This window comes from Hippopotamus amphibius, chromosome 9, assembly GCF_030028045.1.
Source record: "Hippopotamus amphibius kiboko isolate mHipAmp2 chromosome 9, mHipAmp2.hap2, whole genome shotgun sequence".
Taxonomy (NCBI): Eukaryota; Metazoa; Chordata; class Mammalia; order Artiodactyla; family Hippopotamidae; genus Hippopotamus; species Hippopotamus amphibius.
The window spans coordinates 93,857,894-93,885,163 of record NC_080194.1 but is presented as its reverse complement, the minus strand read 5'-3'; the positions used below and the strand labels follow the sequence as shown (position 1 = coordinate 93,885,163).

The window sequence follows — 27,270 nt, the reverse complement described above, 5'->3', positions numbered from 1 at the left end:
AAGAGCTTGGAGGTCTTGGTATAAACCAAACTGATCCAAAAGGGAGCCTGCTTTTATTGGCTTTGTTGATGTATAACCTTATGTTTTTAAATATTTTGAATCCTAATTCCATTAACATAGTTAAAATATCTTTCCTAAACTCTCTTTCTTCTGGCAGGTGGATGTCTGAAGCTCTTTTTCTTAAGCGGCATGTTGAAACAGAAACATAGGGTCGATGGAATACAGAAAAATGATACAAATCAACTGGTTTGCAAGGCAGAAACAGAGACACAGATGTAGAGAACAAACATACAGACACCAAGAGGGGAAAGCAGGGAGGGTTGGGGGGGAATGAATTGGGAGATTGGGATACCAAATTGTACACTCTAAATATATGCAGTTTATTGTATGTTAACTGTATCTCAATAAAAGTTCTTAAAAAAAAAAAAAAGAGAAGAAAAGAAACATGGGGTCAGGGTTCCCTGGAGTAAGTCCTTTGGCCAAAGATTTGGTCAGATCTTTGTTCTGGGTTCTGACTGTCTGGAGAATGTAGGCAAGGTTTCTTCCAACAGCCAGTCACTAATTCCATTATCTGAGTTGGTTAAAGAATGTTTTTGGAAATCCTCTGAACCCATCAGATTCCTGGAAAAAAATAAAATATTATGTTTGATCTACAGACACACACAATGAATAGATAAAATTTTAAAATGATGAGCATTTCTAAAGGAGTCATAGATGAAAAGATAAGAGGGGTTTGGAGAGAGGGTTTTTTGAACTTGAGTTTGGCAATAGGGACTCCCCTGGTGGTGCAGTGGTTAAGAATCTGCCTGCCAATGCAGGGGACACAGGTTCGAGCCCTGGTCTGGAAGATCCCACATGCCACGGAGCAACTAAGCCCGAAAGCCACAACTACTGAGCCTGTGTGCCACAACTACTGAAGCCTGTGTACCCTAGAGCCCGTGTGCCACTACTACTGAGCCCGCGCTCTGCAACTACTGGAGCCTGAGTGCTCTAGGGTCTGCGTGTCACAACTACTGAGCTCACGTGCTGCAACTACTGAAGGCCATGAGCCTAGAGCCCATGCTCTGCAGAAAGAGAAGCCACAGCAGTAAGAAGCCCGCCCACTGCAATGAAGAGTAGCCCCGGCTCACCACAAATAGAGAAAGCCCAAGTGCAGCAACGAAGACCCAATACAGCTAAAAGACAAACAAACAAACAAACGAACAGAGTTTGCCAATGGAATAGTTTTAGGTGATGACAAGTTCTAGGGTGTTGCCATGGAAGTGGGTCACTTAAATGGAATGGAAGTTAAATTTGTTGAAGTAAAGGAAATGAAGAAACTTCGAAGTTATTAGATGAGTCATCCACTTGAACACTGAGGCCATGGGGATGACGACAGAGGTCCAGGTGGGGAAAAGCCAGGGGCCAAAGATCTAGAGAAATCTGTGAAAGTGACTGAGGTCAGTAGACGGCTGCAGTGGGACTGGGAAGATGATAGCACAGTTGAATGTGCTGAAAGTCTCAAGAGAGGAGGAGAGCTGAACGCAGCTATTTGTTCCAACATGAAGCTAGGCTCCAAAGCCTGAAAAACAAGAGTAGCTAAAATTTAATATAAGAAGGACCCAAAGCATATATTTGATCCTAAAGGCAAGTAGGTTGAAGCCAGGGACGAACAGGGGAAACACTAATTGGGAGGTAATAGGATCATAGACCGAAAGATCAGAGGACAGCACAGCAGTGAAAGCAGCAGAACACAGAGAGGAAATAAACATGGCGAGGTCCAGTAATTGGATGAGGCCCATAAGACTAATAAGGGATCCAGTTAAATGCCTGCTGGCTCCGGCTGCAGACATCCTGAAGCAGCTCCAGGGAGACTGCATGAGCTGTTGAAAGCCCTTCTAACCCCTGTCCCCAGAGGGTAGCCACTGCCGCTAAGTCTCTGCAGACAAGCAACAGCTCCCCCCCACCTCCCATAATGAAAACACGCCCAGAACAAACTCCAAGGCTGCCACTGTCTGCATGTTTTCAGGGCATCCTCCCACTTAGTAAAAACCCAGTTGGGCTTCTCAGGTTTCAGAAGGTGGCGGTGAGGTGTCCTCAGGCTGGTCCTTGGTCTGTAGGGTCACGTAACTGTGCCCCTTTACCAGACCCACAAGGGTGAGCTGATGCCACCGTGCTAGTGCAGCCATGGGAGGCCTTCGTGGAGGTTCCCAAGGCCATGGCCAGGGTGCCTGGTCCTTACAGGCACCTGTGCAGCTCTCTGCACCTGAGTCCTTCCTCCTCAGAGGTCTGTGTTCCCTGGTGCTTAGGTGTCTGCCTCTCCAGAAGCTGCCGGCCTCTACCTTCTTTTCCTTCCCCTTACTGAGCATCTGGGGTCAGAGGCAGGCCATTCTCCTCCTCCACCAGCCCTGTCCTTTCAAACCCAGCATGGCTAAGCCACCAAGCTCCTCCCCTAGATGACAAATCCCATTTAATCACTTGATTGTCCCTGAGTTTTAACAAAAATAATGGCCCCTGGCAACTCCTCCTTTGTGCTACAAAACAGAGGTAAATGTTATTAACCAAGTTAAGAAACTTAGACCTCAAGGACACAAAAGCCTGGGTAGGGCCTGAAAGGAGGGGTGGGGAGGAGGGAAGGAAATACCTTTCGTGCCTTTGTGTTGAGACCAGTGCAGAAAAAAACAAGACATAGGTAATTTCGGAGTCAGTTATTCTGCTTCCTTAAAGTCTCAATAAATTGTCCTGCTCTATGCAAATTCTATAGCAGGTGAGCGTGCTCTTTGGTGGATACAGGAATTACCCAGGGGGGAGCAGGATGGAGATGTGGAACTAGTTAGGTGCCCCAGAGGCCTGTCACTGGGGCTGGGAGGAGGTGGCTGAGGCTGAGATAGGAACTGGCCAGGCCTTGGGCATCTAATCCCCCAGAGGGGCCCAGTTCTCACTGTGCCCAGTGACCTTCCGCTTCCTGCTGTTACCCAGAAAATGACATTAAACCCAATTGCTCCATGTGTTCAGGCATACAAATGGATAGCAGAAAGCATTTGCCTGAGGTTGGGGGTGATAAAGGGAATGTATTTCTGAGCCAAATACAATAAGCAAAGTGTAGAAACCTTCTCAGGATTACTTATTAGCCAAGGGAAAAGGGAGTTGGGGGAGAGTGATGGGGGAGGGAAACGAGGCTGGGAGTCCTACAGCCACAGAATCCAAGCAGATCCTGGGCTTTCGCGCTCATTTCTGGTAACAAGAGGGAAGTTAAAACACTTTTTTTGTTGTTGTTTTTTAAAAAAAAATTTTATGTAAAAACAGCCCTCTTGGGTCTCTCATTCCCAGTCAACACTCACCACACCACCTGAGCTCTTAACTCAGTGCCAGGTCATGGAGAGACTCTGAAAATAATAGCAGCTGCTGTGTTTTGCCTAGAAGCCACACAGTTTTTTCTTTGTGTTTTCCTTATTTTCACCTCATTCATTTCCAAAAGTGGTAGCAGGCCCATGCCTTTTGTTTTCTGAGGCTGTGTGTGTGTATGTGTGTGTATGTGTGTGTATGTGTATGTATGTCTTACAACCCTGGCAAGGGGCATTCGTAAGGAAATCAATATTTGTTTCAAATGTGAAATTTACAGGAAGGACCTGGGGGAGGAGAGAGAAGTTGAGGCAGAGGGCTGGAATGCTCCGGAAGAGGGCTTTCTTGGAGGATGGCCAGCCAGCGGAGGGAGGAAGTCACCCCAGAGGGCAGGGCTGATCCTCCGGCTGCCCAGACAGCAGGCGCTAACCCAGAGTGGCTCCTTGGAGGGTCGGGCTGAGACTGGGGCCGGGTGCGATGTGCAGGAAGGGTGGCTGAGGGTGAGACCGGCAGGTGGACTGGGTGGGCCTGAAGGGTTTCCTCTAAAGAAATGGTAGGTGTAGGAATCCCAGGCCCACATCCCTGGGTCGAAGTCAGATCAGCACCAAGTCAGGCCTGACATCCAAAACTGGACGTTGTAGACAGTGGAGATTCAAGACATCAGTCAGGAGGCAGAGCTGTGCCACAGGCAGGCTTCTGGAGTTTGCCACAGAGCCCTCTGCAGTGGCTCAGATAGATACAGGGGCAGGCACGGTCCTTGACGGGGAGCAGAGGAAGCTGGCCCAGGTGGCTAAGATGATGGAAACGTGGCTGAGGGCAAGGGTTCAGGGTCATTCTCCAGCCCCAGACTCGAGTAGGAAACTGGAGCAAGAGCCCATCGCACTGCCCAGGCCAGCACGAGTGGGGCCAGCTGAAGCTCAGGGAGCACGTGGGGGACCCACGCCCCAAGATACTGGGTTTAAGACAGTGAAATCTGGGTTGGGCCTCCTGGTATGGGTGGAGCTCTCACGTGCCCCATGGAGATGGAGTCAGCTTTGCTCACAGCCTAGAAGGGTCTGGGCCTGCATATGAAAGGTCCTCAGGGTCTAGAACGGGATGGGGCAGAGAGCTGGGAGGGACTGATAGACCCAGAGAACGACAAGGGCTGGGAAAACTGACCCTCAGTGGTCCTCTGTGTGAGACAGTGTCAGGAGCCCAGTTTGCCTCTGCAGGTGGAGCAGGGGATGGAGGAAAGTAGCAGCCATCCAGGGTCTGCCTCCGGCTCTGGATCCCCAGTACGTGGGCCTCCATGTGCCTCAGTTTCCTAATCTCAGGGAAATCATATTTCACTGATATGAATCTCATCTATAGTTTAGGATTGTAAGAAATACTCTAAAATTTTCTTTAAATCAACTTGAATCTAATTCTGAGTTCCCATCCTTCTGAGCCAGTTGAAAATTTAGTCTTAGTCATTAATGGGACTCCCTGCCCTGGGACGATGCAAAAGTCCTGGGGTCTCATGCAAGGCCAAGGCGTTTGGACATCTGTGTATTCATTCAACAGATACTTTCTGACTCCTACTTGAACCGTGCACTGTTCCAGGCACAAGATGTATGAGTGAAAGAGATGAAAATCTTGCTCTCAAGGAATTTACATTCTGTAGGTGATGGTAGGGAGTGTGTGTGTGTGTGTGTGTGTGTGTGTGTGTGTGTGTGGTGGCAGGGCGGGGTGTGTGTGCAGACAATAGATGCATAAACAAATGAATCAACCAATAAATATGATGATTTCAGGAAGAGGGAAATGTTGTGGTTTAGTGGAGCCCATTAATGACAGAGCTGTTCCCAGCCTGAGTTCTGAACCACAGGAGAGACAGACACATGAGTCAGATGGTGGAGACACAAACACCAGCTTTATAGCTCATCAAAGCTAGGCTGGAGGATGAGGCTCAAGAGTGCAGCAGCAAAGGGCTTCATGGTGCTGACCCTGAAATTAGACACACTTGCAATCCAGTCCCAGGCAGAGATGGTCAGGCACAAGCCTTCCCCCAAGGGGCAGAACCTTTACCACTAAGCCTACTTCTTGGTCCAGGGTAGACCGGTGCTCAGGCTCCCTGCATGAAGCAGGTCCCAGAAAGAGATGGAGAGACCGAGCCAGGTGGTCCCAGCTCCTTCTCCGGTGGGGTTACCCTGTCTAATGGAAGGGTCCCCCATGCGGAAAGAAACATCAGCAGTGTTCCCTCCTAAATTTGTGAAGAAATAATACACAATCAGAGGCTAGAAAACAATGGGTGGAGCGTGGGAACATCAGGATTACTTTAGCTAGGGTGGTTAGGAAAGGGTCTCTGAGAAGATGACTTTTGATCAGAGACCCAAATGATGGGGAAGAGCCACCCTATGAATATTTGGGGGAAGAGATCTCAAGACAGGGGACAGCCAGGGGGAAGGCTCTGCAGAGTGAGTAAGCTTGGTGTGTTCAAGAAACAGAAAGAAATCCAGTGCTGCTGGAGCAGGTGACAAAGCAGGGAGTGACAGAAGACAGAATCAGAAAGACAAGCAGGGTCCAGGTCATGGGGGTCCCTTGTGGGACCAGGTGAGGAGTCCAGGTGTGATTCTAATGGCAAACAGCAGCCTCTGGAGTGAGCTGTAAGTGGGGGGGGGAGCCAGAGCAAGGGAGTGCATCTCCTGATGCTTCACCTGATGTTCTTCCTGCTACTCTGTGCCGACGCCGTCCCGAATGGGAGGGGCATGTGGTCCCTGCCCTGTCTCCCTCAGACAGTGGGACAGTTGTGGTGGAGATGGAAAGGCAGTGCCTTTGATGGTGCCTTGGAAGGTGCAAGTGCTGTTTATAAACACTTGTACAAGCTGTAGCCCTCTGGTCCTTGCCCAGCTGCTGCAAGCTCTGGCGAGATGAACTTGGGGCTGAGCAGCCTGGGAGGTTGAAAAAGGGAGAGATCAGAGACTCAAGAATTGGAAGGTGCCCCCGAGATGGTAGACCCCAACCTCCCCAACTTCAGAGGAGCCTGGTCCAGTCAGGTGAGGTTGTGGTTCAGGGAGGGCAGAAGTAGGGGTACCTCCCAGGACTTGGGTTCCCAGTCTAGAGTTCTTTCCATTGCATTGTTAAGGTAATGATCTCATTTTCCTAGCACAGAGTTCATCTTCTTAAAGACAAATGAGTGAACACACAAGCATTCCTGGAGCATCTATTATATTCAAAGACTTTCTATTTGTCCTGACAGTCACTATTTCATTTAGTTCCTTTTGCTCTTCCCTCTGTTCCTCCCCTTCTCCATCTTTTAAGCATTCCTCCTGAAGCTACTAAGTGCTGAGCTCACTCTGAGATCTAGAGTCCACCCGATACTTGGTTTCCCTTCTATCAACAGGTCAGTCATCATTGCCTATCACTGCCGTCTCTGTCACTGGGAGGTTGTGAGAATTAAATAACACACACAGAACATTTTGTAACCTGTAAGGCTTTACTAATCTGTAAGGAGACATGTTTTCTCATTAGCTGATGGAAGGTAAGATATATTCAGCTTCCCATAAGTTTGCAGCCTCATCCACCCTTCCTTGTCTGGACTTCTCACCATTCCCCTACCTGGCCTCTGTTTTCTCTCCCCCACCCCACCCCGCCCTCAATCCCAGGGGAACCTCAGCCCAAACACAGCAGCTGGTGGTCAGCCAGGTGCCTGCTTTTCTAACCTAATTATCTGGATGGGCTTGCCTGGGGCCCAGGAGGTCAAGGCATGGACAAGAGATCACACCACAAGCCTCCAGGTCCCCTGGGAGTGGGTGTTCCCTTGGCAGGCTCCCAGTGCTCTGACCCATCCCACCCACACAGGATTTCAAATCTACGCAGGCCAGGAGGAGAAAATAAAAATGGAGTAGGTTTATAGCAGGGTTCCTCAACTCACTCTAATTTGGGCCAGATAATTCTTTGTTTTGGAGATGAGGTTGTCCGAGCACTATAGGATGTTTAGCAATATCCCTGACTGCTGGATGTCAAGAGCACTTCCCACAGTTGTGACAACCAAAAATGTCCCCAGACGTTGCCACATGACCCCAGCGGTGGAGGTAATTGTCCTAGATCCACTGGTCTAAGGTATTACAGATTCAACTATAATAAACAGTGAAGTAAACACCAGCTCAGCTTGTTTACTTTTTTAGTGTTAACCTATGGCTCTATTTTTAAACTTGGCTCTTTAGGTACTCTGTGTGTGTGTGAGCACACGCGCAATAATAAATGCCTGGAAGAATTTTCTCTGATTAAAGGTGGATTTGTTCCAATGTGATTGGTATATTAGTGAACAGTTTCAGCATCACGCAACATTTGCATTGCTTATGCGTGAGTTCATCCTCCAGAACAGTGGGTGAACACGGAAAATGCAACTCAGCTGAACTGAGCCACACACATAAGAATACACAACCACATGCAAAAGCACCAAACACACACAAACAGAGAGAGAGAGAGAGAGCGCGCGCTTCCCTTTTTGGCATTACAGATACCATGTCCTTTTCACAATCAGCCTCCTGCCCTTTTCCTTTCTTTCCCCAGTAGATGCGGACAAAGAGGATAAAAGGTGATTGAAGGCAGGAAGAGATTAGGTGGAGTGGACTTTGAGGACAGAGAACGTCTCTGCGGGGTGAGGGTACTAGATTAAAGTGATGGAGGAGATGGTCAGAAGTGAAAAAAGAGGATTTCAACTAATGGGTGAAAATGATGAAACAGTCAAAGTAACTTGGGAAAGATGTTCTAACAGTCAGGACAACAGTAGAATGGACCACTTGGGATGGAGTGAGGAGGAATTCATTTCTGGATGAATTCAAAAGGAGGCTGTATTGTAGAGGGAAGGATGGTGACAATGGGTAGGAGTTTTGACTCAAAGACCCACGTGGTTTTTCCAGACTTTAAGGTTCCATAATTTTGTGCAAGCTGTTGTAATGAGCCGGAGTGAGTTCCTGGAAATGGTGTATTAGGAGGATGAATTTGGAAGGCCCGAGTGGTCTTTTAGAAGAGGAAGAAGTTGTGGGAAAACTTGCAGAGGAAAGGTCTTGTTGCAAAGACGTCATCATAAAGTAACGAGGGCCTAAATGTACGTGCTGAGGCGAAGAGTGGGAAAGAATGGCCATGAGGGGTGCTAAGGAAGAGGAACCAGCAGGATTAGGGGACTGATCAGATTTGGGATAAGGGTGGAGAAGATGAAGAAGCAATAGACCAAAAAAAAAAAGTAATAGACCAAAAAACAAAAGAAACCCACTTTGTTTTTTAAAAAGCTCCGTGTTATAAACATGAAAGACTGAAATGGTCAGTCGTGGGGGAAGATGATGAGTCTGGTTTTATGTGATGCTATTTTTAAGATGGTACATGCTGTAATCTGCTTGATGATAGGTTTTATGTAGCAATCACCAAAGATGTATCTAGCACAGTGCCAGGCACAGAATAGGTACCAAATGATGATTTCTTGATGATTCATTGACAGGGTCCTGGTACAAAATACAGGCCCTTATATCTCAGGCAATATAAAGATATAGATATAGATATAGATATAGATATAGATATAGATATAGATATAGATATAGGTATAGACAGATATGGAGAGATATCAAGATAAATCTAGAGATAGATTGATCAATCTAGGTAGATCTAGACACCTTCTTGAAAAAGTAAACATTCCCATCTCAGCTGACTCATTTGGTGGCATAAACAAGTTTATGTGACAGTTTGATAGAGATCAGGTTAGCGTGGGGTAAGGAAAAATGGGAGAGGTATTTTATATTTCTCAAGATACTTACAGCTCTTATCATCCAAAAGTAGCACTCGCAGGGTCCAGACATTATATGCTGAGTGACAGTGAGGTATCCAAGTAGAGATGTCCAGAAGGCAGTTGGGCTTGCTCAGCTGGAGCTAAGGAGGGAAGATAGGGCTGGAGCTTGAGATACAGAAGACATCGCACTTCAAGGTAGAGACTGTGAAGGCTGGAGGGTCTAGGGCCACACACTTGAGCCTTGGGTGGGCTGGGGAGGGGAGAGGGAGGGCCAGTGGAGGAGTGATGCAGCTGAGGAGGGAGGCAGGAGGGTCCAGTAGGGCAGAGTCAGAGCTGTCATGTGTCAAGTGCTGGGAGAATCAGGGAGTGGTGCCCTGAAAGACGTATTAAAACTGGCACTGAAACAGGGCTGCAGCGAACGTCAGAGAATGTAGCTCTGACGGGGTGGCCACGATAGAATCTGTATTGCAGGAAGCCACTCAATCAGTGGGCGGTAAGGAGATGGAAGTAGGAGTATAAATTGACAATTCTGTCTGTGAATGGAAGGCGAAATTTAGAGGCTGTGGTTAAAATAAGTGATTCAGAATGGAAGGCCTTGAAGAATATAGGAAATGTTGTGTAAGAAGATGTGTTAAAGGATACTGCGTTTGAGTTGTGTCTTCAAAATGAGTGAGGCCTGGCTGGGCAGAGAGCAGTGCAGGGATGTTAACATGTGCACATTTGCCCCATAGTAAAGTCTGGGAGGCCCAGGTTCGTCAACTGATGTGCAAGGCAGAGCACTTGAAACTGAATCCAGTCCAAGTCAGGGAGCTGTTCTTAGAATGGTACCCAGCACTCTTTACCTCCAGGGTCCTCTGAAATAATCAGTAGCAACTAGCAGCTTACACATGCAACTTGTCGAGGTGATCGAACGCTCAGGCTTCGGGGTCCAAGACCAGACCTCTGAATGCCTCGAGCTCTCCCACCTGTGAAATGTGCACAATAAGACTTTCAAAGGGTTGTTGCAGGGGTTAAGAAGATCATGTATGCAAACTCCTTTAACACGAGTGACCAACACAGGGTCACCACTCAGCTACTGTTATTACATATGATCGTCAGACCACCCAGCTGTGTATTATCTTCTGTGATGGAGAAAACTGAAGTTGTCAACCAAGGTAGCTCAGTCTGAACAAATGGATGAGATGCAAATCTCATTCTTCCGGTGCCAGAGTCTGTCTCCTTCACTTGCTCTCTCTTCTCCCCTCCCTTTAACGTTTGGGAATATTTAATGTTCCCTCTTGGACAGGTGAAGAGGATCAAGAGATAAAACTACTAGGTATTAAATAAGTTATGTACAAGAATATAATGTACAGCACAGGGAATAAAGCTTTATAATAACTTTGCATGGAGTATAATCTTTAAAAATATTGAATCACTATGCTGCACACTTGAAGCTAATATAATATTGTAAGGCAACATACTTCAATTATAGAAAATTACATTTGTTAACTGCTTATGGGTTGGACAGTAGCTGTGCAAGTTCCTAACTGTGCAAGTGTCTCTCTCCTCTCTCTGTCTCTCTCTCTGTACTTGTTTAGTGACTTGTGGTGGGAGTGGGGTGGAGAGGAGGATACGAAGATAAACAAGGCAAAGATTCTGTCCTTGAAGTGCCCACGGTCCAGGCTAGTGGGGAAGGCACTATGCAGACAGGTAATTAAAATAAAATGCGATAAGCAGCAGAATAGACTATAAACAGCATATCGTGGCAGCCCAGAAGTGAGAGAAGCCATCCCTGGGAAAGCTGGGAAAAACTTCCCAAGAGAGGTGATGTTCATCTTGGATCCTGAGGAAGAAACCAGCACCTGTCGGGTGCCAACCAGGGAAAGGTTCTCCATGTGGCAATTGCACAAGGCGCAGGCCTGGGTTCCTGGGGCAGCAATGGCACTTTCTGCTCCAGGACAGGAGAGGCTTGGGGTTTAGGAGTGTATCAAGGGGAGTGGAAGATGAGGCTGAAAAATAGGGTAGAATCAAATTGTCAAGGGACTTTTTTGGCAGCAGGCCAAGGAGCTTGGGTTTTATTTTCGGGTGATGGCAAACCAGCAGAATATCTTGGTAGCAAAGTGAGCATATTTACCTTTTTTCCTCTCTCTATTTATGTTTTGGTAACAGTTATATTGAAATATAATTCACACACCATGCAATTCTCCTGTTAAAAGTGTACAATGCAATGTCTTTTTGTGTGTGTATATGCAACCACTAACCTCCTTTTTGTCTTTATAGTTTGCCTTCTCTGGACATTTCATATAACTGGACTCATGTAATATGTGGCCTTCTTTCATTAGCATCATGCTTTCAAGGTTCCTCCATGTTGCTAAGTAACGCTTGCCTGTATGGATATACCACATTTTACTTATCCACTCATCAGTTGAGAGAGGTTTGGGTTGTTTCCACCTTCTGGCTACTGTGAACAACGCTGCTATGAACATTTATATACAAGTTTTTGTGTAAACATGTGTTTTCATTTCTTTTGGGTAGGAAGGAGTGGAATTGCTGTGTCATATGGTAACTCTCTGTTTAACCTTCGGAGCCTTTTCCAGACAGCTGCACCATTTTACATTCCCACCAGCAATATATAAGGGTTCCAATTTCTCTACATCCTTGCCAACACTTGTTATTACCTGTCAGATTTATTTTTCAGGAGTGTTACTGGGGCAGCAGTTTGAAACATAGATAGGGTCTTCCCTGGTTGTGCAGTGGTTAAGAATCTGCCTGCCAATGCAGGGGACACGGGTTCGAGCTTTGGTCCAGGAAGATCCCACATGCCATGGAGCAACTAAGTCTGTGCACCACAACTACTGAGCCCGTGCTCTAGAGCCCGTGAGCCACAACTGCTGAGCCCACGTGCCACAAGTATTGAAGCCCATGTGCCTAGAGTCTGTGCTCCGCAACAAGAGAAGCCACAGCAATGAGAAGCCCGTGCACTGAAATGAAGAGTAGCCCCCACTTACTACAACTAGAGAAAGCCCATGTGCAGCAACGAAGACCCAATGCAGCCAAAAAAAACCAAAAAAGAAAAATTAAAAATAAATAAATAATAAATAAATCTAAAAAAGAAGAAAAAAAGAAACACAGATAGACATAGGGAGAGGCCCATTAGGAGGACTTTGCCATGGCCTGTGTAAGTAACAATAGCTGCTTATCTGGCTCATGTTACTGATTTCTTGACTTGATCTCCTATAAATTTACACATGGGGAGGTGAGCATTCTACCATGACCACGAAGTCTCCACTTCCCTTACGTGGGTGGCAGCATGTGCCTTCGGGGTCCCTTTTAAGCCAGCGGGAAGGGCTTTTAATCCAAGGAAAAACATCTTTCCAGATTTATCATTGACAGCCTCCTGGGTTAGATGGCAGTCATGAGAACTTCCCTAGTTCAGCTCTGTGACCAGTGATTAAAGCGTCAGGACTTGTCTTCACAGGGAGGGGCTCAAATAGACAGCAAACTTCTTTGGGTGGAGAATGAGATGAAATAAGTCATCAACACTTTCAGGAGTAGGACACTGAGTTCCTTCTGATGGGGTGGAGGAATCCAATGGGTAAAATTCCCTGAGCCAGTCTTGACAAGGATCCAAATCAGTACCACCTGCAAATTCACAGCACTCAGCTAACAAAGGTACTGAACCCAGAGTTTGGAGAATGTCACTTTCCATTTAAGTCCTGGCTGCCTTGCCAGTGTCCTCCAAGGCTCTGGGTTACTTATTGCCTCACCAGTATCCCTCCTCAGTGTGGTGGCCACACGATGGTTTTCTCTTTTCCCATGAGGGCTAAAGCTCACCTGCAGATCCTCTTTACTGGCCTAGCAGAGGCTCAGGAGATATAAGTGTCACAAAGTCTCAGCTGGCCAGTCGTTCATTCAACAAACAACCCTATACCGAGCTCTGCGATATGTATTCAGGAGGCCCTGAGCAAGACAAAACTCCAGCCTTCAGAGGATGCTCAGTCCAGGTAGAACCACTTTAAAGGGAGTGTGTGTGTGTGTGTGTGTGTGTGTGTGTGTGAGTGAGGATGTGTGATGCTGGCTTTGAATATAGCGTAGTTACTTGCCTTTGAGTTGGTTAGAATTATACCCTGGACATGCAGTACTCCTGTCAGCACCAAAGGGCTATGTGGGTAGACAGCAGACTTTCTTCCCGACATTAAACCTAAAGGGGTGTGTGTGTGTGTGTGTGTGTCCTCCCAACATGAAAATCCAGAGTCTAAAGCCCTGTCTCCCTTCAGTCTCCATCTTTCCACCCCTACCAAAATACCTTGTCAACTGCAGGACAAAGGGAGAGGAAATTGTGGGTCAGAAAACCCGAAGTTTATACAAATAAAGCACACACCAATGCCATAAGTGTGTAAGACAAAGGCTTCTCTCTTTAAGAGCAGGAGCTCTAAAGTGCAGGGGATCACAAAAAAACAAGGAAGCGATGCTTCTCTCCCAATTATTGCGCGCTCTCAGCAGTATTTTGTTGACCTCGCTGATTTCAATCAGCTTTCAGCACATCCAGCCTTCACCTGCTATGAATCAAAACCTGGAGGGCTCTCTGTTCTCCGTGCTCAGAAAAAAGCCCTTTGATAAGGTTGTTATGGATGCAAGGCAGAGCGGGTTGGGCTGGGTGCCTCTCTTCAACTGGCATTATACATTTATGATGCAAACCAATGAAGAAGCCAGGGCTCAGAGTGCAGGGGCTGAGAGGGGCTGAGTTGCAGGCGCTGGTGGGGCAGGGTTTGACTTAGGGGGAATTGGAATTGAACAGCTCCGTTAGAACAAAACATCCCTGAGGGAAGGGCAGGTGCTGGGAGGAAGTACGGCCCCATATGCGGAACTTAACACCTCGAAGCACCATCACCATCTCTGGGCTCCTTGGTGGACTGACTTTTCTTGGAAGAAGGTGACAATTTCCAACACTGTAAGCTTCCTTGGTAGAACATGATCTACGTGAAGGCAGGGTCTTTTTTTTCTTTTTTCGGTTTGCTTTGTTGGGTGGCCTGTTCTGATGTCTAGAAATATGCCTGGTACACAGTAGGGACTCAACAAATATTTGCAGCATGAATGAATGTGGGACACCCTCTTTTTTAGAGGCACCCTATTGTGGGTGTAAAGAGTGCAAAACTGGGAGCAATTGTGGGCTCCAGGCTCTGTAGTGACTGGATGCTGGGGGAAGGTGGGAGGAAGATAGTGAGTCTGGGACACAGGTAGTGGAGGAGAATCAGGGGGTTCGATTAGCTTGTACTAAAAAATACAGATGCTCATGTACCTATCACCCTCCCCTTAACCCTCTCTTGTTTCCAAGGGGAAGAAGGAACCCTTTCTCCTTACTTCCTCCCGTGGTTAAGCTCCTAAGCATGATTTTTTAAAAATTCTTTTTCTTCTTCAAGGCTAGCCATAACATTTATTTATTCCTATTTGGATGCTGATTCTTTGTGTAACCTTGGTTTTAACCTCTAATATATCAGTTTCCTCATTTGCAAAATGGGGTTCACAAAATTGATTTCATAAAGTGGGTGAGGAGAATAAATGAGCAAATGTAAATAATTTTACTAACACTTGAGAAGTGGCCCGCGAATGCTAACTCTCACCCCAACCTTTGCTACAGCTGCTGCACGTAAAACTGATGAAGGCTTCTAGATACAAATACGAGGCTAGAATCACCCCTTGTGATTCAGGCCTGAGGCCCGAAGAGGAAGAGGGAAGGAAAAGATAGTCATTGCTCATGGCTGGGACCAGGGCATCCCTTGAGCTGGGCGGGCACCCTCCTGATAATGGTGAGGTTCCCCTCCAATCCCTCCTTCAAGCCCAGAATCAATAGGAGCCACCCCTGGGTCTCCCCAGATGTCCATAGCCTGGGCTCTTCTCAGTATTCTTCAGAGAAACAGTTGTCTTCTCTTTGGAAATCAGCCCTCACCCCTTTAGTGCCTCCGCATCACACCTGGAGCCACATAGGAGCCCTTGGCCACTTTTTGCATATAGGGTGCTCAGATATTGCAAATTAGAAATTGGATCACATGCTCTTTCAGGTGGAAAAGTCCATCTAAGAACCTTATGGAAAAGTAGCAGAATGAGGGGTTTAAAAATGTGGGCTGTGCCGGGTGGGGATCTAGTGGGCAGGTGGCAGTTAAGTTGCCTGGGTTCACATCCTCCTCAACCCCTACCTTCTGTGTGATGCTGGACATGTTATGAAATCTCTCTGGGGTCTAGTCTAGAAAACAGGGGTGATGTTCATTTAACAAATATTTATTGACCGCCTCTGTGAGCCAGGTACTCTTAATAATAGCATCTGCATTGCGGGTGATTGCAAGGGTTAGATGAGATAGTGAATGAGTTGCACAGAATCTGCTCACAGAGAGCCTGGAATAGGTATTAGCTGTTATTATTTCATATGGTTCAGTTGCCCAATCGTGGACCTTACAGTACCTGTTACTGGTTCTCTTCCATTAAAGACAATATTTAGAATTGGAATTGTCCAGAAAAATCTAAGCTATGTGGTCTGTGGATCTATACTACATGCTTTAAAATTAAAAAAGAATTTTTTTTTAGTCTGTAGAACCTTAAAGACACCCAATAATCATTCGTGGCTTGGGTCTTCCATTGTTCTTTCTCCAACATGTTCCTAACTCCTCCCCACCAAGTCATCCGCTGCATTTTTAGGTAACACCTCATTATTGTAACTGCAGCAATGATGGTGCCATCTTGTAAGCATGCTGCACGAAAATCTCACTGTTTTCAAAATGCTTTCGAGACACAGAACCTCGTTAGTTCCAACGGCTGGGGCTGGGGGTCCTATGCCTGCTGGAGTCTAAAGATGATAGTATGTCCCCTGCGACCTTGCATAGCCATGTTCTGTTTCAAGTTTGGGAGAGTGGTGATCTATCCCATGTCACTGCTTATAGTACCCGGGCTCTTTGCTGAGAACAGCTGTTAAGAGCTTCACCCACTTACCCACATACCCACCCACTTACCCACCCACCCACTGTAGACAGGAACATTGTAGTAGACTGTGAATGACTTTGGGCATCAAACAGACAAGTGTTCAATGCCAGGTCTCCCGCTTAATAGGGAAAAGGCCAAGTAGATTCCTGACACAGTTTCCTCTGAGAGAAAATGTGGCACAATATATATTCCAAAGAGGTATATGAGGATTATTACCAAGAGTCTAGCAGAATATGTGCACACCTCAATAAACATGACTTCACTTCTGCCTCTCACCCCCACTGTCCCCCAAACACTGCTTTCCCTGTGTGCCCTCTAATGTTCTCTGGATCCTTATCCTCTCGTCTCTACCACGCCCTGAGTTGCTGTGGAGTGTGTGTGTGTGTGTGTGTGTGTGTGTGTGTGTGTGTGTGTGTGTGTGTGTGTAAGGGGGCATGTGGGGATGATGTGGAGCCTGGCTCCTTCTCTGATCTGTCCTGTGGGAGGAACCTAGCCCAGCAGACCCACGTGGCTCCCATAATACCATAAGTAAAACACAAACAAAGCAGAGGTTGTTCTGCTTGTCAGCCTCTGAGACCATATGGAGCTGAGACATGATTGTATTACCTCTGCTAGACTGCAGTCGAGCTAAACAGAAAAGCCATAATAAACTATTCTGGGGAGGTCCCTGAGCTCCGCGCACAGAGCACAAACAGATAAACAAGAGGGTGGCTGGATTTTTCTTTTAAAGGAAGGAGCACCAGAGAAAAACAAGGGAGAGAGAGTAGGAAGGAATGGAGGGAGAAAAAGAAGGACAAAAGAGAAAGAGAGAAGGTAGGGGAGAGAGCTATGGGGTAAGACCACTTCGGTGGAATTGCACCAATGGGGCTTTGCTTCTGAAAGGATTTATACCCTGTGGGGACTCCGTGGTGTCACCTAGGTAGAAGGTAAAATCTGATTGTAATTTTGCCTTCTCCATGGTATCTGTCTATGTTTGTGGTGGAGTTGGGAGTATCAAAGAGAAGAAGCAAAATGGCATTTCGGAATATTTGGATCAACTTTAAATCCCCTCTTAGCTCCCCTCTCTGCTTCCCCGCCTCCTTGCGCCCCTCACCCTCATGATACCAGTCCATACAGGTCGATAAGACGCATATCTTCCAACACTGACCAGAACCTTCTCTTGCCTTCAACAGAGCTGGGGCTGAGTGCCCAGGAGTCTGTGCGTGTGTGTGCGCGCGCACGCACGTGCACACACACGTGCACGCGCACGGGGGAGGGGTTGGGTAGGGAGAGGGGTTCGTGGTTCAGATAAAAACTACATTGCCCCTCTGCTTAGGCAGGCTATACGTCCACTGGACGTCTTCCCTGACCTCAGGGGAAAAGCAGAGAAAATAAATAAATCAGGGAGGAAAAAACACCCTAAAGCCACCAGATGTTGCTTCTGAGCAAAGCCTTACAGTAGGAAAGAAGGATTCCCAAAGTGGCAACAAACTCACATGGAAATGTCTGTGAGGTTAGAAAAAAACTCCCTGTTTGCATGCTGTTTTTTCCAGGTGTGAAGAGCAAATCCCAACAGTGTGAGAACTGTCATCTGTTTTGAAAGTTCGTGCAAGTGTAGAGTTCAAAAGTAACACCCCCCCAAAAGTAACTGCTTCCATGTAGCAACTACCTCTTGCTCAAACTGTACAGCCACTCTTTAGAATGCTTGACTTATAGAAGCCACATTGCATGGTAGCTAAGAGTGGGGGTTTTGCTGCAGACAAACCTGGCTTCAAATCTGAGGTCTAACACTTACCTGCTGTGGGGCCTTTGGATTTCCAGTGTAGGAAGATGGCAACAGCCAAGTCCTAGGGCAACAACCCTGCACCTACCTCTAGGGGAAACATCCAGGTTGGAATGGGAGGGTGGAGGACCATGGGGAGAAAAGAAACTGACAGATATAAATATTCTGAAAATTTTTGCTAGGTGGTTGATCAGTTGGAGCATTTGGAAGAGAGAAAAGAGTAATTGGTTCACATAAAGCAGCAACTTTAAAAAAAATCAGGCAATTATAAACTCCAGGAAAAACAATCTACGAGAAATGACACATAATTATTGTAAACTACCTGGCTCAGCAGTGAGTAATACTCATGCAATCATAATAATATAAATACAGGCTACTAATTTAACCCCAAATTGTTATATAATTTCACCAGAAGGACAGGGGAGAGATAGTAGAAAGAAGGTTGGCAGTGTACAAGAGAGCGAAATCCTCAATAATAGGAACTTAATAAAAACTGTCTAAAACTTATAACTTAAGAAATAGCAGTATAAGCATGTTATTTAAAATTGGAGGTAAATACCAGTAGAAAGTATTGATTTCAGAGAGATTGCTTCTGTGGGATGGAAGAGGTGAGGAGGGGTAGATCAGAAGACTGCTATTATCTGAGTCTTTTAGCACTATTAGTTTTTTTAAAACTATGTACACAGATTACTTTGATAAATAACTTTAAAATATATAAGGTGCTTATTCATGGTACTTGGTACATAATAAATGTTTAATGTGTTAGCCATCATTATAGAACTGGAATGGATGTAAAAGTTTTATTTCATCTATTCTCTTGCCTTTAGCCAGTGCAATACCTAAACTCCCCCAAAGGGCTGACTGTATCACAGAGTAAATCCAGAGACTCTGCCAGCATCAGCTATTTACATGCTGCTGGCCAAGATACTCTTCCACAGTCCATAATGACCTTTCAAGGTAGAATGTCAGGGCCAATCCTGATACAATTGCCAAATAGGTACAGTTGCTGTAATAGTTATTCTGTACTTGTGGAAGGCTGAATGATACCCACCCCCCCTCAAGATGTGCCCATGTCCTAGTCCCTAGAACATGTGAATGTTACCTTATATGGAAAAAGGGACTTTGCAGATGTAATAAAGTTAAGGACCTTGAGATTATCATCATGGGCAGGAGGTAATCACAACAGTCCTAAGAGAGAAAGGGGAGGAGTCTGAGTCAGAGATAGGAGATGTTATGACAGAAGGGAAGGACTGGGATGATTAACCCTGAGGCTGGAGGAAGGGGCCGCAAGCCAAGGAACACGGGCAGCCACTGGAATGGAAAATGCCAAGGAAAAGACTGTCCCCTCAGAGCCTGCAGAAGGAATCAGCCCTGCTGACATTTTGACTTTAGCCCAGTGAAACTGATTTTAGACCCTGACCTTCAGGACTGTGAGAGTCTACATGCATGCTGTTTTAAGCCCCTAAATTTGTGGTAATTTGTTACAGCAGCCATAGGAAACCAATGGAATCCATAAAAAATACCCCCCCCCCCTTTTCTTTTCAGCCTTTACCATCTCAAGCAATGGACACCATGTCTGGTAACCAGGGCCTCCCTGGGAAATGTAAAAATGTATTTGTATTCAAGTGTTATGAGTTGTTGTGTATCTTTCAAAGAAATTTTACATCTTGCAAAAAGATTCCAGGAAGGGAGTCTCAGAGGCAGAGAATGATTTTTACTCATGTTTATATTTCTAGTACCTAGCACAGTGTCTGGTTGATAAATGATTGCTGAAAGAATGAATGAGTAAGTGGCTAAATACATAAACGAATAAATAACTGAACAGGCCTCTAGACTCAAAGAAGACTCCATCGCCCCTCATTAGTCAAAGATATTTAAGAAAGTCTTCTTGCTGCCTAATTGAAATCCCCCAAGCTGAATTTTAAGTGCTGTCTTTTTTATCCTCAGTGGATTTAGTGAACATCTGGTCATCAACCAGCATTTATTAAGTCACTCTTAGTTTTCTTTTTTCAGCCTAAATAATCTCGATTCAAGGAACTATTCTTACCAGTCTTCCCTTTCTCACGGTCAGAGCAGGACAGTTTCCGTGATGGGTTTTCCTTTGGGCTCCCACCAAGTGGAACTGTGATGGGGTAAGGCTTCTAGTGTATTCTCATTCTCTAATCTTTGCACACATTTGATTAGGAACTACGGACAAGGGACTTCTCTGTATTTGTTGCCAGAGGTGCGCTTAGAAAAAGTGGGACACTCAGAGTCCCATGGGGATGGGCCTGTATCAGTGGCCTATGTCTATAACCCATGGAGGCAACACAGTGAGTGGCTAAAAGCACAGATTTTATTCTCTAATCAATCTGAGTTCCAGGCCTGGTTCTCTCAATTACTATCTGTGTGACCTTGGACAGGTCACAAAACCTCTCTAAACTTGAATATTGCAATCTCTAACACACAGGGCCTTATAATGTTGTTGTGAGAATTAAATTAGATGCCAAATAGCACTCTTAATTGTGCCTGGTACAAGCTAGCACTTGTTAAATGTGAGCTATTATGGTGAAGGCACCGGGAAAGGCAAAACTTGTTTTTCTCCTTCCATAACATTCTGGGCCATTTCTGAGGTGGGGTGGGGCATTCAGATCAGGCCATCTTGGGCAAGGAGGATAAGAATTCATTTATTCAGCCTACAGACATTTATTTTGTTCTCTAAAGGAGTTCTCATTGTAGAAGGGAAATATAGAGATAAATTCGACATTGCAATGCAGTGTGATAAGGAGTTGTGGAGTGGCTTCAAGAGGGGAATACATTTGAATGAGTCTTAGAAGATGACTAGGTGCCCTCTAGGAAGAGATAATGTCATTCCAAACAGAAGAAACAGAACGTACAAAGCCACTGAAAGTGAAACAGCACAATGGGTCTGGGGAAGAGGGCAGTTGTAAGAATTATTTATCACATTTCCAGTTCTCCACCTTCTAAACACATGGTGGGACTGCACTGCTCAACATCCTTAGAGTTGGGCTCGACTGTGTGACCAGGTGACAATGAGTTGTGAGCAGAAGTGATGAGTGTCACTCCAGGCCAGGGCATTTTATTATTGATGCAGGATCTTCCCAAACTGACTTTCCTTTTGTCACACTGACTGGTAATATTTGAAATGGTGGCTGCTCTGTCAGTCTAGTCCTGGAGTGAGAAGATAAAAAACAAAGTCCCCAGCTCTGTTCCACATTCCATTATATTGCTCACAAAATAATACTGTTTGTTTTTCCAGGTTTGTAAGACTTTGTGTTTGTTTGTTACTGCAGCATAACCTAGCCTATTCTGACTGATGGAGTAAATGCAGTCTGGGGAAATAATGTGTTCTTATTTTCTCTCCTCTCCTGAGACCACCTCCCCACCCCAAGACACAATAGAGAGAGAGTTAAATAAACTTTAAGGACAGCTTTGAATGGGAAAGATAAAAAAAAAAAGAAGCCAATCAATGTGTGTATTCATCAACTCTTTGCCTTTGAGGAGGGAAGGCATTGTTCAGGGATTGGCTGTAAGTATGAGCACCTTTGTTTCCCTTGGCCCCTACTTCCTCCCTGAGTCATTGCCCAGCAATATGGGCTCCTAGAGCTGAGGTCCAAGACAATTCTTTATAATAATGATGACTTTCCCCTTTGCACAGTTCTCTTCCCAGAGTGACTTGCTTTCACATATTTTATTTCTTTGATATATCACAACAACCTAGGGAGGCTGGTGTGATGACTAGTCCCATTTTACAAATGGGGAGATGAGAGGTCAGAAAGGTTACAGGACTTGTACAAGATCACACAATTAGTAATTTTAAGAGACAGGTTTCACTTTGAGGTCTGCTGACATGAACTTATGAATTCTTTCAGCTCCGCTGCTTCCCTTCCCCCTCCTCCACTTTTCTTACCCTGAGGTTGTTCAGGCTGACTTTCTAAATACACTCAGAAACTCAGGGTTTTAAATTCATAATTGTGATAGCTTCAGGGACAGAGTATAAAAAAAAAATCAACCCATAGGAAGTTTTCCCTAGCCATTGACTCTTCTTGCATCAGAAGGAATGTGAGGAGCATTATTATGATTGTCAAAATACTGTTCTCAATATACCAATGTCTATCACTTCATACCTATGTTCCAGATTTTAGCACTGAGGAGCTTAGTCTTTTCTACCCCAGAGCTTTTTCTCGTTTTGGAGTACTTTGGACTACAGTGTTCTTTCTCCACATCTCTGGTCCAGCTCAAAGTCCTCCTTTTCCATGGAATCTTCTCTGATTACCCAGAATCTCCATGTTGCTGTGGCACATATTTCTGTTTTTGTTCTTATCTGAAAATGCCTTCTATTAGGCTAGTTGTGAATATGTTGGACTTCCTCACTGAAATATAAGCTCTTGGATAACAGAGAATGTGACATTCATTTTTGAGGGGGACAGGATAGCACAATGAAGGGCCCTGGGATCTAGCCTGAGCTCTGTTATTAGCTAAACTCTATAGCTTTTGACAAGTCACATCAATTTTCTCTTCTACAAAATATGAGAGTTGAGATATAGGCTTCAAAGATCTGTGACCTCCTCCATAAAACTATATGCAAACATTTATATCTTTGTGCAGTTTCTATAGAGATGGTTCAAAATATTCATCACATTTTTAAAGGGGTCTATGATTCAAGAAAATTTTACAAACTAATAGATTAAAGAACTTCAACCTCCAAAATATACAAGCAGCTCATGAAGCTTAATACCAAAAAAGCAAATAACCCAATCCACAAATGGGCAGAAGACCTAAATAGACATTTCTCCAAAGAAGACATGCAAATGGCCAACAAACACATGAAAAGATGCTCAACATCACTAATTATTTGAGAAATGCAAGTCAAAGCCACAATGAGGTATCACCTCACACCGATCAGAATGGCCATCATAACAAAATCTGGAAACCACAAATGTTGGAGAGGATGTGGAGAAAAGGGAACCCTCCTGCACTGTTGGTGGGACTGTAAGTTGGTACAGCCACTATGGAAAACAATTTGGAGGTTCCTTAAAAAACTACAAATAGAACTACCATATGATCCAGTAATCCCACTCCTGGGCATATACCCAAAGAAAACCATAATCCCAAAAGAAACTTGTACCATAGTGTTTATTGAAGCACTATTTACAATAGGCAGGACATGGAAGCAACCTAAATGCCCATCAACAAATGAATGGATAAAGAAGATGTGGCATATATACACAATGGAATATTACTCAGCTATAAAAAGGGATGAGATGGAGCTGTATGTAATGAGGTGGATAGAACTACAATCTGTCATACATAGTGAAGTAAGTCAGAAAGAGAAGGACAAATATTGTATGCTAACTCACATATACGGAATCTAAAAATGGTACTGATGAACTCAGTGACAAGAACAAGGACGCAGATACAGAGAATGGACTGGAGAACTCGAGGTATGGGAGGGGGCGGGGGGTGAAGGGGAAACTGAGACGAAGCGAGAGAGTAGCACAGACATATATATACTACCAACTGTAAAATAGTCAGTGGGAAGTTGTTGTATAACGAAGGGAGTCCAACTCGAGGATGGAAGATGCCTTAGAGGACTGGGGCGGGGAGGGTGGGGGGGACTCGAGGTGGGGGAGTCAGGAAGGGAGGGAATATGGGGATATGTGTATAAAAACAGATGATTGAACTTGGTGTACTCCCCCCCCCAAAAAAAAAACTTCAAAGTTTTCTCCAAGCTCAAACATTCTAAGAATTTGTTCTTAAAAATCCATCAATCAGTAGAGCAAAACAACCCAGAAATAGGCTTACATACTCATTTGATTTTTGACAAAAGTGTAAAAGCCATTCAACAGGGAAAGGAAAGTCTTTCAACAATTTTCACTGAAACAACTGGATATTTACATTAAACAAATCTATCTTGACCCCTACTTCATACTATATACAAGAATTAATTTGAGATAGATTATAGATCTGAATGTAAAAGCTAAAACTGTAAAGCTTCTAGAGGAAAACCTAGGAAACTTTCATGACTTGGCAGTAGGTAAAGATATCTTAGGACACTGACAGCACTAGCCATAAAATAAAAAAATAATTATTATAAATTAGATTTTATAAAAATAGGAAACTTTTGCTCCCCAAAGACACTATCAAGAAAAATAATGAAGTCACAGACTGAGAGAAAACGTTTGCAAAACATATCTGACAAAGAACCGGTACCCAGAATGCACAAAGAACTGCTACAGCTCAATGATGAAAAGATACACAACATAACCAAAAAAGTGGGCAAAAGATTTGAACAGATACTTCATTAAGAAAGGTTGACAACTGTCCAATAAACACATGTAAATGTGCTCAACTACTACACATCCATTAGAGTGACTAAAATTAAAAAGACCGACAGCAACAAATGTTGGCAAAGACACCGGAGCAGAAGGGATTCTCAGACATTGTGGGTGGCAGTACACAACCACTTTGAAAAACGATCTGGGAGTCATTTTCTAAAACTAAACATACTCCTATCTTATGATCGCTAATACGACTCTGTGATTTATCCAAGAGAAATAAGAGCGTATGTCTACAAAGAGACTTGTAGGAGAATATGCCTTATCGATTATACGTCCCCAACCTGGAGATAGCCCAGGTGCCCATCGATGGGAGCACAGACACATACAGAGGAGTACCACTCAGCAATAAAAAGGAACAAGCTTCTGATCATGCATCAATAGGGATGAATCCCAAATGTTTACCTTATATTGTGAAAGAAGCCTTACACAAGAGTACATCATGTATTATTCCACTTACATGAAGTTCTCTAAAAGGCAAAACTAATACACAATGAAAAAAAATCACAGCAGTGGTTGTCTCTGTAGAAAGGGAGTGGGGCTGAACTGGGAGGGGCATGAGGAAACCTTCTGGGATGATGGTCATGTTCTGTAATTAATAGGGTTTTGGGTTACACAGATGTATGCATTTCTCAAAACTCATTGAATGATACAATTAAGTTCTATTCATTTTGGGGTATGTAAATTTTACATCCAAAAAAAAAAAAAAAAGAACTGTAAACAAATATTGAACTTTAATGATATGCATGGTAATGTAGTTAAAGGTGAAGTGCACTGATGTCTGTAATTTAGTTTGAAATGCATCCAAAAACATAAGATAGATTGATGGGAGATGGCTAGATGGACAAGTATGTGATAAACAAATATAGCAACATGTTAATTGTAGAATCTAAGTCGTGGGTGTATGGGTGTTCACTACACAATTCTTTCAATTTTTCTGCTATGTTTGAAAATGTTCATAATAAAATGTTGGGGAAAAAAATCTGTCAGCCAAAAAGTCACCAACCAACCACCCAACCAACCAACCAAGCAACCAACCAACCAAGCAACCAATCAATTAGCAAATCAGCTAATTCAGTGTTTCCCAAACTTGACTCTTGGATTCTCCCTGTAGTAATTTACTTGAACTTGACTCATCTTTAAAACTTATGGTCTGCCTTTGCCTCATCCTGAATAATAATAGTGTGAAGCCTGTATGACATATTAGTTATAAAATATATACATATTATATATTTTAAATTTGAGATGTTTTACTTCCTTGAGAAATTTGAATTTAAAACAGAAAAAGCTAACAATCTGATCAAATGTACAGTTCAAAAATGCTTTTGGTGTTTAACAACAAGTCCTAGGAAAGAAAACTACAGAGTTATCTTGAACCGGACAAATAGGTTACCACTGGCAGGTTTGTGGCACTAGGTCTATACACAGAATGCACGTTAAGATAAATATATAAATGTTAAAGATGGCAGCCATAGGCCAAGTATAAAATTGTTGCACTTACCCCCAAAGTGTGCATATCACACTTTAGAAGTTCTGGTCTTTGCTGCATGCTGTGGGGAATTGGAAGTGGGACGTGTGGTCTCTGACCTCAAAGAGCTTTAGTGACAGCCCCCTAAACCTGCGGACCAATGGGAGGACAGGCTCTGTGCACTGGCAGGCAGCAGTCTGGAGTGGACACGAGTGCCTGGGAAACGTCTGCAGCAGGCCTCACCCGCACAGGAGGCGAGGACAGAAATCACTGGTGACATATGGGTCAATGGCCTGTCTCCTTGCTCAAGACAAGTGGGGAAAAGGCTCTTTGAAGCCACAGGAGCAGACACTCCATTGGATAGACCTTCAGATTTGAAGCTGTGCCACAGCTTTGAAGAGAAGGAGAAAACACACAATCCAGCCACCTCATCACAGGGCCCCCCTGTGGCTCCCACCACCCTCCACCCTCCACCTATTCCACTCCTCTCGACTGTCAATTAAAATAAACAGCCTTGTATTCCAAAGCCTGGCTTCAATCTATCTCGGCTGGGAGGATACGTACAGATTTGTGGCAGTGCCTGAAAGTCCTTGCTCAACCTTTTTAATATCTGAACAAAGCAATCAAACCCGATAAGATCTAGCGAAGGCGAGATCACTCTTCTTTCCCCGGGACGGAAGCTTATTAGTCTGTGGCCCACATCATCAGAGTTATTGTGCCATGTTAAATTTATTGGTACTATCTCACCTCATTAAATACTTAAATAGACCTGACAGGACAGAAAAACGGGCTTTTTAATTTTTTTCCCCTATCCAAAGGGAGCTGGTGTTTCCCATGTCCCAGTTCACCTCTGCTACAGCTGTTGGTAAAGAAATAAGAAAGCAGAGCACAAAATGGAAGGTTCGGGCTGGCTGTTTAGAGATTCCTGGGGTCCTCCCAATGCCAGCCTGACTTGGGCGGGAGATGGCAAAAGCACCCCTAAAGTGCATGTGTGTTTCAGTGGGAATGGGGTGAGAGAGGCAGAGAGAACCATGGTGTTCCCGCCATCTGCTGCATTCCCCGAGTCTGTCTGGCTCTACATTTTCTAGGAGGAGCTGACAATGGCCAGAAATAAAGGTCAGGGTGAGTCAGGACAGGAAATTGGGGTGTGTGGAGATGGGGGGAGGGTGGCAAGTGAACAGCAAAGCAGCCAGCTCTCAGCCCTTCCTCCAGTGCTGGGCCTGTGGACTTTACGTAGCAAATAGCCCTAGTATCCAGGGCTGGATGGTGACCAAGGGCAGGATTTCCCCAGATTCAGAGCTAGAGAACTTGGCAGGCTGGTGAAGGCTTGCAGGGACCCGCTAGCCTGAAGGCTTCGAGCAAGTTACAGATGATGCGAGGTGGGTGTCAAAGGATGCTGATTTGGTCCTCTGCCTGTGCCCTTCTCCGGACACTGGCTGTGTGTCTCTGTGTGTGGTGGGGTGGGAGGTGGGGGGTAGAGTGGAAATTCAGGACCTGGAGAAAATCTGCAGCCTGGAAAATGTCCCTTAAAGGGTTTCATCTAGAGCTTGATGCCTTTCCCTCATTTATCAAGCCAATTTCCTTCTCAGCCAAGGTGATTTGGGACACAGCCTCCCTGCATCTCCTTCCTCTCCTCATATCTCTACCTGCAGAGAAGGTCTCTTTTCTCCAGCTGTTTCCCTCTCCCAGC

The 27,270-nt window shown here is 44.9% G+C and overlaps 1 long non-coding RNA gene across 1 annotated transcript; it reads right to left on the bottom strand.

Moving 5' to 3' along the window:
• Nucleotides 1-486: 486 nt before the first annotated feature.
• On the bottom strand, nucleotides 487-25,719 carry LOC130860245 (uncharacterized). The gene is made up of 3 exons (XR_009055386.1): nucleotides 25,614-25,719; nucleotides 9,090-9,201; nucleotides 487-621 (listed from the first exon to the last, which is right to left on the bottom strand). It is a non-coding gene; the product is annotated as an uncharacterized LOC130860245 (long non-coding RNA).
• Nucleotides 25,720-27,270: the final 1,551 nt, after the last annotated feature.